Below are 17398 nucleotides of genomic sequence, written 5' to 3' on the forward strand. Positions count from 1 at the left end.
GACATGATTATATGCTTCATGCAAGGGGTTGTGGAGAACAAGGGTAATTTTCTAATCAAGAAATAAAAAACAGATTAATTTATCAATCAAGAAAACTTTAATATTTGATAGAAAAGATATAACAGTAGTTGTTCATGTTCAAGCTGAGCTTGTGATTAAATATTTGAAATAACAAATAGCTTTATTTTCCATTCACATACTTATTTTCAGGCCTCCCTAAATTAAATTTATTTTGAAAATAGTTAGAGGTTAGCCTGAGTGGCCCATTTAGTTGAGCATCATCCTGTCCACCAAGAGGTCACTGGTTTGATTCTGGTGAAGACGCATGCCCAGTTTATATATTCCACCCTCAGTAGGGGTCATGCAGGAGGCATCAGATCAATTTTTCCCTCTTCCTTCATCTCTAAAATCAATAAAAAACATATTTTTTAAAGTTAAAGATAAGATATGTTTGCTGTTTAAACTCATATGCAAAACACTTATGATAAAATGTTATGTAAAAGACTAAAGTTGCAAAATTTTATAAAATGTGTAAAAATAATACTTATTAAAATCTACACAGAAATATATTTTGTTGTTGTTTTTAAGCTATATCACTGGGCATTATATATTCTTCTGCACATTTTATTTTTCAAATTTTATGCATATGACATTTACTGTATTATTTATAAAAATAAAATAAATGTTATTTTATTAAAAATTATTAAAGAATGAGAAATAATAACCACCATTTCTAACAAAAATGACTTCATAAGGCATTAGGAAAAATATTTTATTTAAAAATCAGTTATTCATTAACAGACATATATTAACTAAACATGGGATAAAATAGAAAGAGGCAGAAGAGTTGTGCTTTAGAGAAAGCATAAGATTATCCTATTTTATGAGAAATTAAGTGGTTTTGTAGTATCAATTTTGTTAGCTAACAGCTTTGTTCATGTGTTCAGTTTTTAGTTACAAAAAATACTCTTTTTAAATAGACAATTAAGTCACATCTTATTGAAAACTAACATTCTAAGAAAATATTTCTCTCCACATCAGTTTTTCTGTACCAGAAGAAAATATATACTTAACTTGTAGTCAAGACAAATTATGTAAAAAGAATGATACTGAAATTTATATAAATGAGACTATTGATAAAAATATCGTAGATCCTCAGATTGCACAATGTGCTTTGAAAGAGTGAACAGATGGATTTTAAGAAAGGCACTTATCTGACCTTTAAAATCCAGTTGCATGATTTTTTATATGTTTGTACAATTATCAAATGGTCATTAATGCTTTTATAAAAATAACTTCAGATATTAACATTTATCCAACATGATGCTATGAGTAAAAGAGTTCACAGTGCACAATCTATGCAGTATGTTTGTAAAATTACATGGCTTTTCACCTTCTTTCCAAATCTGGTAGGAGGTGATTTGACACTGTCCATTATGGATAGCTTCCTGGAGGACCCTGTGTATATATATATACGCCTCTCTGACAGTAATTATCAGCATTACATGTCTTTCTCCATTAGGTAACTTATTTTACATTTCATTAAATATTTCCTTTCTGAGTTATCTGCCTTCCTCCCCACTCCCCCCAAGCTTCAGAAAGATATATCCCAGCCTTGCAGAACTGAACAGTACAAAGTAAACTTGCTTTTTGCCAAAAAGATATGGGAGAGAATGTTATGTGTGATTTTTGGGAGAAGCTTTAAAGTCAGCTTCTATGTTTGCTGTTTTCTTTACCTCTGCCATTGTGATCACATACAGTCTGTTTCATCAGCCTGCGTCCTGGAATGTAGATCATAAAAACAAGCCTAGCTGATTGTTAATGGACATGTACTGTCTTTATTCCCTCTAGTATCTAAAAACTAGAGTGTAGTGAGCATTTAGTAAATGATAGATGATTAAAGTAATTCAATAAATTTTACCTCAGACAATATACAGATTTTTTTAAATTATGATAGAGTTACATTAGATAGACCCATTGTAAATTGAAAATACAAGTAAAAAATGCATTTAATGCACATAAGCTACCTACCCTACTGAAAATTATAGCTGAGCCCAGCCTACCTTAAACATATTCAGAACAATCAGGATAGTCTTCAGTTGGGTAATTATCATGGGTTTCATCTGAAAGAGTTATTGCCTTCCTCATCTTTTCACCAGAATCAGGAGACACAGAGGGGCATTTTGTAAACATGCTAGAGAGTGAAAATACAAAACACAATATTCCCAAGATCCTGTCAACAAAGTACACTGTGGAGTATCAATTATTTACTCTCTTGATTGCATGGCTGACTGGGAGCTGTGACTCCCTACTGTTGCCCAGCATCAAGAGAGTGTCCTACCTTATATAACCAGCCTTAGGAAAAAATCAAAAATCAAAATTTGAAGTATGGTTTCTATAGAATGTTTAGCACTTTATACAAAACTGGAGGCCCAATGCACAAAATTTGTGTAAGGAGCTCAGCCCCTACTGCCATAGCTTCATGGAAGATCATCCAGAAGGATGTTTGGAAGGAAGTCTGGTCTAATTAGCATGTTATGCTTTTATTATTATAAATATTACATCACAGAGTCAGACACTTGTAAGTCTGGAACCTTTTGTATATATAAAAAAAGATATTTAATCATTTCTAGCCCTCAAAGGTTTACAATTTAGTTGAGAACACACAAAAGCTGAATTTTCTAAATTATAAGTTTATGCTTCTTTTTAGTTCAGTTTGCATGGAGGAGAGGGAGTCAAGGAAAACTTATTCTGAAAAACATTACCCTGATCTGACACCGGAAACAAAAGGGGCAAAGATAGTCTGTGAGGAAGAGGGAAAGCATTCATGTAAGGAAAGGATCATAAGCAAGGGTGTAGAAGATAAATATTAGATAAAGAAGAGTATGCAATTTTCCCATAAAATAGTAATAAGAAAAAAGTATACTAAAGGTAAAGAAAAATAAAATTAAAGTAAAAATAAAGTAATTCTATGTCTGATTTATTCATGATTTTGTAGATTTGTCTGAGCTGTCTAAAATAGTATGAGTTCCCTGCTGAGTCTTATTTTTCTATGATTATTTAGCAATTGTACAATCACTAGAGGCCTGGTGCATGAAATTTGTGCAGGGTAGGGTCCCTAGGCCTGGCCTCCATACCTTCCTACCTCCTCCTTCCCTTGCTCCTCAGCCCCTGCCGCTGCCTGCCCCACAAGCAGGTGGTCAGTGCATGTCATAGCATATGATTGAACTTCCCCTCTCTTCTTTGAACTCCATAGTGGACAATTTGCATATTATCCTTTTATGTATATAGATGGGTTTTGCTATGTAATTTAAGCATATCATGTTTTTTTTCATGATAGAACATTAGGAATAAATATTGAAGACAAATGAATAATGAACAAAAAAATTCCAATTATTTTTAACAATTTAGTTAATTACTTATTATTTTACTACATATTGTAATTAATTCACCTATGTATCACCTAAAGAAAACACCTCATAAAAATGATCCCTGTCATACTAGCCCTGTTTAGTCTTACCATTCTGAATGCTCTCACCTTGTTCTCACCTTGCATCTTGCTTACACATACCTATGTTCTTCTAGCTCTGGCTTTTATTTTTTATTTGTATTTTTAATCTCAGATTTTGTATATGTTTCAAATGCTCTATCTCTAATACTTACAGTATAACATAATTATTTTTAATCTTATCTTTATGTCATTTCTTGATGTAACCCCCTCTGATTCAGCCTATAATATTGGTTACTAACCTTGCATAGCTTATGCAACAGAAGCATCAGAAAACTATGAGCCTCTTATTGTGCTTTCCTGTCCATGTAGTTCTTAAATTCCATGTGCAGTAAAAGAGAAGTGGCATTGGCTTTGAATTCTGGAGTCAACTAGCCTGGGTTTGGTAACAACTTTGCTACTTGTGAACTATGCATACTTGGACAAGCTACTTAATGAATTTATGTCTCTCATCTTCAGTAAAATGGGTATAATAATATTACTCATCTCATTGGGTTGGTGTGGGATTCACTGAAAAATTCAAACAAATTGCTTGTTAGAGGAGTCTGGCACTCCTATATACACCATCCAATAGAATCATGATTACCAATCTTGGCCAAATTCTGTAGTTGTGACAGAATTCATCAGAGAAAAAAATATATATGGGATCTACTTAGAAAAATAAATCTTTATCTTTGATCAATGCCAATAGTTCCAAATCTCAGCATTCTAGGTCTTGACAGAAGATTTCTGTGCCTTAGCAGTTAGAATGCTATAGAGAGTATAGACCCAAGGGAACTTTCTAAAATCTTGCTCTTTTAGGGGTATCTTGCATTGGAAAAATACAAAACTTCCTGCAGAACAAAGTCAGAGAACAAATGGTTCTAGAAAGTTTCTTTCCACTTGATTAGCTTTGCCCTTTATAAATTTTCCTCTTACATGCATACTCATACACTACTCTCCAATTGCCTCAACTAATCTCTTATTATGCACTAATTTTCTAAATTACCAAATAATAGCCAGCTTTATCATAATTGCATGTGTTCATCATGTTTAACATGATTATTATAATTTTATCATGTTTCTAATATATTAATAATCCAATGATTATAATCATCAGTAATTGCTATTAACTTCATACTCTACCACATAACCTCAGATAATGCAACACAGAAATGTGACAAAAAGAAGACTAAGTTATTTTAGTGGTTTAGAAGGAAAGTATTTGCATGCTAACTTCCCTGAGTTAACTGTTCAAGTTTTTATAGGGATGTAATTTTTTCATGCAAAAACATGTCTGTTATTTATTCTTATGCATTGGCCCTCAGTAAATAATATTTATTATGTCTGCAGAATATCTTGACAATGACTTCTCCCCACATTTGCAGCCACTCACAGAGACTATTATTGCCACCATTTAGACACACAAGAAATTAAGTTTTTATTAGTTGAACTAGAGGCCCAGTGCACAAATTGGTGCATGGGTGGGATCTGGCTGGCCAGCCCCAATTGGGGCAGTTCAGGGCTTGGCCAGTGGTGGGGAGGGGCTATGGATGGTTGGCCATCTGGACCCACTCTCAGTCAGTGGGGTAGCCCATCGGGGCCCCCATCGGGCTGGTTGGCTGCTGTAGTGCGTGTCATAGCAACCGGTCATTCTGGTCATTCTGTTTTTCCGTTCTGGTCACTTGGTTTATATATAAAGAGAGATTTTTCAAACAAATTACACCATGCTAAATTACACCATGCTAAATTACAACATGGAAAAAAATTTTAAAAGATAAAGAGAATAGCAGAATTTGCATTTTTATTAAGTGAGCTATCTGTAATTTCAATTAATGGCCTATATGATGCATTTCCCAAATGTGCACACACATGTATATGCTGAGTGAGCATTTTAGCAAGCATCAAAGTTTCTTCAACACTTTTGAATTAGAGGAAACTATGTAAATTATTCTCATTCTGGAATTTTATAGCTCAATAAATTTGGAATTAAGCAATAGCTGACAATCTCAAGGTATTTGCTTTCTCCAATGGTGTATTTATGTTTGGTAATTTAGAATATATATATATATATATATATATATATATATATATACACACACACACACACACACACACACACGTTAAAGAGGAATAACTTTATTCTATTCTATTTTTGGATGGTCTAATAATCAAATAAACATGTGACAGATTAACAGGAAAAACACATATAATTTCTTATGTACTGAAACTTCACATACATGAGAAGTTCAAAGTTAGAAAGGTAAAAGGAGGTATACATACTATCTTGAGCAAAGGGATGAGTTAGGAGCCTGGGACTTCAAAGAGAGGAAGGTAATTCACAGGACACTAAGAACAGATTTTCTGAAATTAAAAGTTTGCCCTGCCATACATATAGGCCATAAACATGTATTTCTTGAGAGAGCTCTTATTATGGGCAAGACCCCCTCTGCCCCAATTTAAATTCTTTAAGGGAGAGATAAAAGTTTTTCTGCAGCTTCTAAGGTCTTGAGTGCATTCAGTTCTAAATTATCCTCAAGCTAAAGTGGCACATCTTGGTGAGGCCCGTTCTGAATCCTTGTACATGATATTAGTAAATCCCTAACACTGAAATTTTATGTTTATTTGTAGAGCCCACAAAGACTAACAGAATTGATCCTGAATATTTTTTTTTATTTTAATTGCCACAGAATGATGTTAGATTAGGTGTCCAGAAGTATTCTAAAGGTTAACAGTGGAAGGTTAAAGTAATATCAAGGAGCTCTGAACAGGAAATGCTTTTTAGCAAAGTTTCTGCATTTTTCCAAGATTTTCAGAACAACCATAATCTAGGGGAAGATGGAAAGTATGGTATACACTTCTAGTTTGGAAAAATTGGGAAAAATTTGTCTAACCATTATCACTTGCAGTCATGCTAATTTTCATAGTGTTGTAAGAGAGAGAATCATCTTTGAAAACAAAATCGTGGGAGCATTTCAGGATACTAATTCAAATGCCATCCAGCTGAATAATGACCTGATTGTCTTTAATAAACTTATTATTTTATGTGTGCTCAGTGGTTGTCATTTAAAATTACTATATCCTTCACTTCACTGGACAAATGCCACCATTCAAACATCGTTTTCATGTAACCAGATTGTCCTGAGAAGCTATTGAATATTTCAGTGCTCTCTTCATGTTTAATAAAAAATTGAATAAAAGAGGGCATGGTCTGATGTTATTGTTTATCCCTATGAGAGAAATTGATTACTGCTTATTTTTGTGCCCCTGTAGTGTCCATTCAGTGGTTGATTTCAGGAAAACTGATAGCATCTGGTCACAATTCTGGCCATATATAGAACTACCTGGGGAGTACGTATATCTATTTAATTGGACTTTAACCCCAAACTACCGAATACAAATCTCCAGGGGTTAGTCTCATCAAATTATATTTCAACACTAGAGGCCTGGAGCATGAGATTCATGCACGGGGGTGGGGTGTCCTTCAACCCGGCCAGCAGCCTCTACAATCTGGGACAACTGGCTCCTAACTGCTCACCTGCCTGCTTGTCTGCCTGATTGCCCCTAACCACTTCTGCCTGCCAGCCTGATTGCTCCCTAACTGCTCCCCTGCCAGCCTGATGACCCCCCAACTACCCTCCTCTGCCACTACCTGCCTCCTCTGTGCAAGGTGGCAGAAACGCTGGGACCGGCCTTCTCCATGCTGTGGGGAGCCATAGGACCCCCAGGCCTCAGTGTGCAGAGTGGCCACCAGGCCCTGCCTCCTCTGTGCACATGGCCATCTTGTGGCGGCCATCTTGTGATGGCCATCTTATGACATCACATGTGAGGACCACCTAGGCTTTTATTAGTATAGATTGTGGTATGTCCTATTTTACTAACTGTGGAACTGATTAGAAAGTCTAGGTCTCATGAGATACAAAGGCATTTTGCAGATTCCTGCAGCCATAGTAAGGACCCTTTATGTCAGGGAATTGTCCTATTCTTACCAGAGACTAACCTACAAAATCTCAATGTATCTCTCTTTCAACTTTTAGGGAAAGAAGATAGATATACATAGTAGATTATATTTAGAGAATTTATTAGAACTAATAAAGGAATGTTGTACTTTTGGATCCCAAAGAACTGCAGGTGCTCATGCTCTTCTACATGTCACTTATTTATAAAACACTACTTATGAAAAGTTTTTCCTGTGATCAAATGTAACTAACATTTCTCTTTTCACCACTGATGTTTGGGATATTATTTCCCTTCTCCACCTACTACTTCTAAGTAGAACTTACCTCCATACCAAAACTAAAAGAGCTGGTCAAGAAGGATGTTACTTTGAGAAGAATAGGGATGGTGTGCAAGAGAGAGGATAGGAGAAAATAAAACACTTAATCTTCTCGAGGGCTCTTTTCCCCACTTTTGTCTCAGGGTAACAGTTTATATTTTTCTCAGTTTATTATATGCCCCAATATTATTCTACATACTGCATTCCGTCATACTGAGTGTGGATATGCCTTTTCAGCCTACTTTTGGGATCCAATTATATTAAAAATCAAGGAAGTACAAAACAATAGTTACATATGATGATATATTTTAAGTGCTTAACAACTAAAGACATATCAATACCATCTTTCAGCTCTTTTAATGTAGCCCCATGGCTTATATGCATAAATATTTTTGTTGATAAAAGTATAAGTCAAGCCCAACTAGGGTTGCTCAGTGGTTAAGCATCAACTTCTGAACCAGGAGGTCACACTTTCATTCTGATCAGGGTTGCCGGCTTGATCCCCACAATGGGACATGCAGAAGGCAGCCAATCAACGATTTTCTCTCATCATTGATGTTTCTATCTCTCTCTCCCTCCCCCTTCCTCTCTGAAATCAATATATATATATATATATATTAGTAGAAGTCAAAATTAGAGGTCTTTTATTCATGAAGGATTGGTCAAATGGCCTTTGAATTTAACTCTGAAAATGAGCCATGTAATCACAATGATTTCTTTTGTACAGTGAAAGAGAATGGGAAACATTTGTCAAAAGGAAGAATGAAAGAGGAAACATCAGGCCAATTCCCAAAGCAAGAGAAATAAGAGAAAGGTGGTGACAGGTAAACTATCTCAGTATGGAGAAACATGGTATCAGAGGTCCCTGAGACCTGTAATTCTTTAGAATTTTTCTTCTGAGTTTCCATCCCTGATGTTTTTCTTGAATTCTTTTTCATCAAAGAGTTCTTAACCCCAGCTGCAAACTATCAAGTTACTTGATGGATTTTTGACCCCAAATGCTGTCAGTCAGTATCAGCATTAGGTACCGTATTTTCCGGCTTATAAGACGACCCCCTAATTTTACAGTTAAAACATAGGTTTAGGCCTATATTCGCTGTATAAGACTACCCCCCACTTCCGAGGCAACACCAGTTCATTTTTTAATAGACCGCCTCTCTGACTGGCCAATCTGAGTAGGCTTTTTACTAGAACACAGTGTAGCTTCGGGTACAGAACATGTATAATTTGTATGCATAAAAAGCCTGCTCAGATTGGCCAGAGTCATATTTTATTTCCCCACATACACATTGATTTTTCTGGTAGCGTTTTATACTTTGAACACAGTTCTAAACCACCAACTCATGATACAAATTACTATAGTCTTTCCTATGATGAATGGATAATACTCATTGTGTATAATAGTATGTCTAAGGCTAAATATGTCACAAATTTTAAATAACTGACTTCCAAAGTACATTTGTATTACATCAATTTGTAATAGTAAGCTCATTCCCCTGATTTCTTTTTTCAATTATATAATGAAATTGAATAAAGCAGGTGTCAGATCCACATCTCTCCATACACTCACTTTACTAGTTCAGAAAAGAAAGGTGAATTTATGCCAATTCACTGACTTGGTTACTTGTTGTTGTTTTTTTATTTTATCTATCAGATTCTATTATATTAATTTCTCACACTACTGCATTCCTCTATCACCTTCATGTTGCTTAAGAGGAGACAGAGCCACAGAGTAAGAAACTGTTTACTGAATTGTGAAAGGTACAGGTTTGGTACAAGTTAAATACCACAAATGATAAACATGTATATTAACCTTTCTTATTTTATTTTTATTGTTCTTAAATATTTTTAATGAAAATTTGACAAAAAAGAAGCTATTTTTGAGATTTTTTTTCTATGAATACAACTAAACATTTCATCTCACTTTGTTGTGATTTTCTTTATGATTTGGGGGAATTGAAGAAATGAAGTGGTATGTACAAGATAAATTCACTTATGTAAAATTTTAAAATCACAAAACAACACTATTGTCAATGGCATAGACATATATTATAAATACGTGCACAGAGTGTACATGCTGATGTCGGGCTATGGTTACTTCTAAAGAGGCAAAACAATGAGAATTAGTTATTTAATTTAGGTTTAAAAAATTCTCACATTTGGTGCTAATTGTGAGTTGAGTAATCTAACTTTGATACTGTCTTACTATTTGACTCCACTTCATCTTCCTCAATGGGGATACTTTGTTATCTAATATAAATTCATAAATTTTAAATATGAACTTTAAAAATAATTTGCTTAGTGTTTTTAAATTTAGGAATAAATTATCTTGCTACAAAATATACATATTAAGGCTCTACTTCAAGCTACATTATATCAAGTGAGATAGAACTGAACTTGATGAAAGTGGATTATACAAATTATATTACTGAATCATTGTAGAATAGCTCTGTTTCAGTGAGGTTCCTTAAAGAATTATGAAAAAAATATCTGGAGAATGAATGAAATGGATAGAGGAAAAGTTTTCACTATTTTTCCTTGAGAATAGACTTTAGGTAGTTTACAAAATTCCCTTACAGCTTGAAAACAACAATACCATATTACAAATTGGTACCTGAGTTTCTGAGAACAGGAATCAAAATAATAGAAAATAAAATTCATATAAATGCTGGCTATTCCATTAATGAATGATTACCTTTATTAGAGGGCCTCCAACTTTCAATTATTCAAACACCCTCTAGAATTAAAAAAAAAAAGTTTCAGAATTAAAATGAGTCATACTCTAAAGTGAGATCTAACAAAATGGTGTTTTCTTTTTTTTAATTTTAGTCTAGCATAACAAAGAATATTCAAATGTAGATTTGAAACTTAGCAGTGTTTTTATAACTTTAAATGAGAATCATTATTAGAATTCCACTGATTTACAACATGGTTATAAGAACTGATCAACATCAACACCAATTTAATAAGAACATTAATTGCATATGCAACTGTGTGTGATAAAATAGAAAGAAAATCAATGAGAGCAATTGTCGTTGTCTTCATCATTATGATCATCTTTATCATAATAATGACCAACATTTTTTAAACTCTTCATAGTTGGCAAAGTGCTTTAATTTTTGGTACTTCTCACATCTCACAATCTCCTGTGTACACCATGTTATTTATTCCCCTAAAACTGAAAAAAAAAATACAGATAAGTAAAAACAATAGCAAATAAGAAGATACTGTTTCTATGCCTGGTGGCATTTTAAAGAGGTCAGTGCAGGAGAAGGACCCTGGAAGAAGGAAGTCAAGAAGATGTGTTGTTAGCTGAGCACTGGCATTGTGACTATTTTAGATCTCTAATGCTTGTTCAGAAACTGCCCAAACAACATTAAAATGAGAAATATATATTTTAACTAATTATTATGAAAACATTTGAATTGTTCTAAAGGAAAATGTTTTAATAAATTCACATGTAACCATCAGCAATCCTGTTTTCTCTACATCCCCATATATAACACATACTAGATTATTTTGAAGTAAAACTAAGGTTTCAGATAATTTCATTTAAGAAAATGAAAATATATTTTATAAAAGAAAACTAAAATCATTTGAATTGAATGTGGATTTACATAGAAGAAAATACCCTTTGATCCAATCACTCACAATTGGTATTTTATTTTTTTATTTTTTTCGGGGGTGAGGGGTTATTTTCAAACTCCTGTACAAATTTGACTCCTCTTCTGTCTATGTAAATAACATATTCTACCGGATATTTAATAATGTTAACTTTCCCTGAGGCTAACCAAAGGTTTTGTACATTTTCACTTATGTGATACAGCCTTGAATAAAATGGATTCATATAGATGTTCATTGGATGACTGATACATGTATAAAGTGATATAAACATGGCTAATTTGGGGTAGATAACCACAGTAGACAAGTGTTCATCCAACTCCTGTTAGCTAAGACACTCCATTTTTAACACTGCTTGCCACAAACAACTTAGTAATCTTGAGCAAGTCAGATAATTGTTATAGATCCTTTGCTCTCACTAATAAAATAAAGGGCTTATATGCTAGATTACTTCTAAAATGGATAGATATTGTAGTTTTCAACACTAAATTGCATTATTCTTTTTCTGAAGTACTTTATTTCTTACTCTCACTGTATATATTCAGTATTTTGAAGCCAGGAGTCCTTGTTCAACAGTGACTCTAATCTCATTTAAATAAGCTTTATTCCCTATGCAAGATAGGTATGCCAAATATAGAAAAAGAGCAATGATGGACTGGAAGTCAGCAGTAATTAATCTTCAAGGAGAGGACTTGAACACTGAAAACAAAGCCATTATATCTATGAAATCTATGAACTTATATAATTTGATATTTTTTAAAATGTTGAGTTCAAATTGATCCTTATCAATTTATTTGGTGATTACCCCTGGTAAATATATGTGGCATTGTACTTATATTAAACTCTAAAAGTTTAATGTCAATAAGTGGGTTATTGTTTTTAGTAGATATTTTCCTATTATTTTCACTGCTGAAATCCAATGTGAAATATAAATATTAAAAACAGAGATTGTGTTTTAGAATTTTTAGAGATTTTTAAAGAATATATTGGATTTTTTAAAAATATGTCTAGTGATGAAACACAAAAGAGAAGCCACCTATTTCCTGGGGGTGCCTTTTAGTAAAGAAAGTCATCAAAGCTGAGTTATACTGTTGCCTTTGGCAATGCTTTGTGATGTCTTGAGCATCTATTTATTATTCACTCATCATATATTAAAACATGAAGAGAAATCTAAAAATAGTTTTAAAATTCTAAATAACATTAGCTTTTATTCACATTAGTTTTACCTGACCTACGAATCAGTTACTGCAAAAACCATTATGCTTTGTAGTATTTTCCTGTATGGCTAAGAATACTAATACCAAACTCATTTCTTAAGAGTTGAAGATAGAGCTTTTCAAAGATTAGTGGAGACAGAATTCCAAAAAAATATTTTATGCACCAACAACCAAAAATCCAAGAGAGGAAATGTTTCTCCTTGGGAACAACAAAGCAGAGAGATGCATATAGGTACTCAAATACACACACACACACACACACACACATACATTTCTAACTATAATTCAAAAAGTAACTGAACCATGCTTTTGCTTATAGAGAACAAAAATATTATTTGAAAAAATATTGTCATGCTCTAAATTTAACCCATTTCTATTATTCACACAGGATGCATCATACTCAAGAGAATGACCAGGGAACTTTTGAAAGATTAGAGGGTATGCTAAAACAGTTATTGTGTGTAAATATATTATATGAGCACCTTTATGTAATGGAAAAAATCAGACATGAACTTAACATTTTAGCATTCAAGGTGAAACCTTAGGCATCTTAAACATGTGTGGCAAAGATTAAGAGACTTACAGTTTTGTCAACTTGATGGTAACAACTTCAAGAAAAGTATTTACCCATTAGATATGTTTTATCAGTCAGCAATCTTAATGAATTGTATTTTGGATAATTTATAAAATTATTTTAACAGACTGTTGAATCTCAGAGGGAAGGTGGGAAGCAATCAACCAAAAGAACTTGTATGTATATATTTATAACCAATGGACACAAACAAAAGGATAGTGAAGGCTGGGGCCTGGGAGTGGGGGAGGGAGGGTCTAGATGGGGTTTTTGGGGGGTTAGGAGAAATATATATAATATTTTCAATAATAGAGATTTTAAAAATTATTTTAGCTTATATATAGAAAAATCACTCTGTCCAAGATATAGCTTTTGACTGAACTATCTCATTTGTAACAAAATTGAGGAAATGTTTTAAGAAAATTATAAAAACTTCATTTTTAAAGGACAATGATGTGGACACGTATTTAAGAAATATATATATTTTTAATTTTCTGCCTATTTTTCCACCTTAATTATTTAAATTTAGATTGTATTTTATAACTTAATTTTTAAATGTCTTCCTGAACTTTAACCCAAATTTCCAGGTAATGAAAAAGCATTAAAGCTCTCTAAGTACTACAAGAATACGTAATGACTTCATCTCTGCAGTAACTTGAGGGGAAGATTAAAAAGGCTTTTTGAAAATGGTATAATAAGCTATGGTAAATAAATTAAAACTCTTGTGATATACATAAAAACCCTAAAATGTTTATTGCATGCGAATAGTGAGAAAATTGGTAGAGCAAAGAGTTGAGGGATGCAGTTCAGCAGCTAAACACAGAACACTTGCCTGGAAGTCTGCATTTCTTTGTTCTTCTTTTTTTTTTTTTTTTTTTTAATATATTTTATTGATTTTTTTTTTTTTTTACAGAGAGAAAGAGAGAGAGATAGAGAGCTAGAAATGTCGATGGGAGAGAAACATTGACCAGCTGCCTCTTGCACATCCCCTACCGGGGATGTGCCCGCAACCAATGTAAATGCCCTTGACCTTGACCGGAATGGAACCTGGGACCTTTCAGTCCGCAGACCTACACTCTATCCACTGAGCCAAACTGGTTTCGGCTGGAAGTCTGCATTTCAAAGGTACACCTCCATTACAAAATCTATTGTATACAGAACTTTAAAAAAGAAATCTATGCATGCTGCCTGTGGACGAGGCCTCCCCTCTTGCAATCTTCCTGTGTAAGTCAGAGTTCCCTAAAGAGCTCGAATAGAAGCTTTGTATCAGCAGTGTGAGCTTTGAAACATCTAATGAGATGTGAGGGGCCATGTTAGCAATGGAAATGCTCACAGGCTATATGGTGATGAGAGATCCTAACAGGCCTTGGGTTTGCCATGTATGCTTCAGTGGAGGATGTGGATGCAGCCATGAATGCAAGGCCCCATGAGGTGGATGGGAGAGGTGTGGGACAAGAGAGGGCTACCTCAAGAGAAGATTCTCAAAGGCCTGGTGCCCACAACTGTGAAAATATTTGTTGGTGTATTAACAAGGACACTGAAGTACATCATCTAATAGATTATTTTTTAACCTATGGGGAAATTGAAGTGATTAAAATCATGACTGAGACATTAGCAAGAAGAGAGGCTTTGCTTTTGTAACTTTGATGATCATGACTCAGTAGACAAGATTGGCGCTCAGAAACACCACAGCTTGATTGGTCACAACTGTGAACTAAGGGAAACCCTAGCGATGGCTAGTGCTTCATCCAGCCAAAGAGGTCAAAGTGGTTCTGTAAACTTCAGGGATTGTCATGGAGGTGGTTTGGGAGGGAATGACAACTTTAGTCATTGAGGAGATTTCAGTGGTCAAGGTGGCTTTGGTGGCAGTCATAGTAGTGGTGGATATGGTGGCAGTGAGGAACGGCTGTAGTGGATTTAGTAATGATGGAAGCAGTTTTGGAGGTGGTGGAAGCCACAGTGATTTTGGAAATTACAAAACAATCAATCTTCAACTTTTGGACCATGAAAAAAGGAAACTTTGGAGGGAGAAGCTCTGGCCCCTATGGTGGTGAAGGCCAATATTTTGCCAAACCACAAAACCAAAATGGCTAGGGCCACTCCAGCAGTAGCAGCAGCCATGGCAGTGGCAGGAGGTTTTAATTACTGCCAGGAAACAAGGCTTAGCAGGAGAGGAGAGCCAGAGAAGCTACAGCTTATAATGGATTCCTGAACTCAGCCAAGAACAGTGATGGCAGGGTCAAGCTGAACAAAGAAAATGTGTTAGGTAATACTCAGGTGTTTGGGCAAATAACTCAAGGACTGTATTTGTGACTAATTGTATAAAAGGTTATTTTAGTTTCTGTTCTGTAGAAAGTATAAAACATTCTAACAAAGAGTTTTAATGTAGATTTTTTTTTGTAACCATGCTATTCATCGCTAATTGTAATAGTCTGATCATGATGCTGAATAAATATGTCTTTAAAAAAATTCTATGATGTCAAGTGCTTTCTGTAGTCATAGCAATGCATTTATGATGGCTATTTGAATAAGAGCTAAATGTTACAGTTAAAATTTGATTTTAAAAAAAACACACCTTTGTGTCTATTAAAAACCTAAATATAAATAAATATACCATTTTCTGGCTGTGATGATTTTTGTTGTCAGCTAATGGAAAATTGTTTTGAGTAAATAAAAATACATCTTGATAGCTAATACATTTCTATCTCTTTGTCTATTAAGTTTTTCTTCAAGCTTAAGCTTAATTTTATCTATTCCATTATCCCCCTCCCCTCAGTACTTTCTTACCTCTGGAACTTGGTTAAAAAGAACAGGAAGCTAAAAAACAAAACAAAAAAACCCTAGTCAGTTTGGCTTAGTGAATAGAGAGAGAGTCAGCCTATGGATCAAGGGGTCCTGTGGTTTGATTCTGGCCAAGGACATGTGTTTCTCTCACATTGATGTTTACCTCTGTCTTTCCTTCTCTCTTCCACACTCCCTAAAAATCAATGGAAAACTATCCTCAGGTCACAATTAAAAAGAAGAAGAAGAAGAAGAAGAAGAAGAAGAAGAAGAAGAAGCAGCAGCAGCTCCAAATAATCAAAAGGCACTAAGTAGTCTGAGGGAAGTATGTTCTGAGTAAGTTTATCTTGGATTTGAATGCCTCATAAATATCTGTTTTAGTAGAACTAAGTAGTACTACCATGTTTCCCCGAAAATAAGACATCCACTGAAAATAAGACCTAGCACATGGAAAGATAAGACATCCCCTGAAAATAAGACCTGGCTTAACTTTGGGAGAAAAAATTAATATAAGACACTGTCTTATTTTCGGGGAAACAGGGTATTAACAGCAGAACCCTGTTTTCTGTACTTTATTGAGTCCTTGAATTAATTCATGTGCCAGCCCTGGAAATGGCTGCAATAGAGAGGCAGATACAAAACGTGCTTGCAGTGAACTGATTGCTTAAATGAGTACAGTTTCAAAAGAAGGAGGAAGTTAAAATGAGAAGAAAAAAAACAACTCTAAATTGTAGACGTATTATGAAATGATCCAATAATCTCTTTTCTTTGACATAGGCACCTAAACTTGTCACTTCTGTTGTGTTTGGACACTACTTAGAAGAGGATAAGAAGAACACAACCACATACATCCTTAATTTCTTTCTCAGCAGTGAGATCCCTTTTCCAGAAAAAGGAAAAATACTGAACCAAGGTGAAAATATAAAAGGGTAAATGCCATGCTAGATCAGACCAGAGGTTTTTATTTAGCCTCATATTTTCAAATTGTGAGATGCATATTCCTGGTTGTATCTGAAATATTGTAATTTGAGATGTAGCAAAGACAGGGCATTGACTTGTATAGTGAATAATAGTTAGTTTTCTATACTCTTAATCCTTTTGTTGACCCCATAAGTTGTTCTTGTATTTTCTATTTTTATTTTTGGAATATGTAGTTAATATCTCTTAATATTTCTTAATTGTTCTTTATAATAATGGAAGCAGACCTCAGCTCTGAATCTTCTTCAGGCAACAGTATCCAGTTATAGTTCAGTATACATTTTTAACTTTAGTCATGACTTAATTACAGTCTTTATTTACAATGACAAATCAAAATCTTATTCAAAATAAGTAAGTTGAATATACAGGAGTTAGATAAAGAGTCAACAGTACATTGACATTTTCTTCCAAAATGCTAACTTTTGAGAATATGAGATATGAAATATATAAGTAGTATCTTGACTTTA

General features: G+C 34.1%; 1 pseudogene; it reads left to right on the forward strand.

Moving 5' to 3' along the window:
* The first annotated feature begins 14512 nt into the window (after positions 1 to 14512).
* LOC118730558 lies at positions 14513 to 15396 on the forward strand (annotated as a pseudogene).
* The last annotated feature ends 2002 nt before the right edge of the window (positions 15397 to 17398 follow it).

The sequence above is a fragment of the Pipistrellus kuhlii genome, unplaced genomic scaffold (genome assembly GCF_014108245.1).
Source record: "Pipistrellus kuhlii isolate mPipKuh1 unplaced genomic scaffold, mPipKuh1.p scaffold_m20_p_3, whole genome shotgun sequence".
In the NCBI taxonomy this organism is placed as follows: Eukaryota; Metazoa; Chordata; class Mammalia; order Chiroptera; family Vespertilionidae; genus Pipistrellus; species Pipistrellus kuhlii.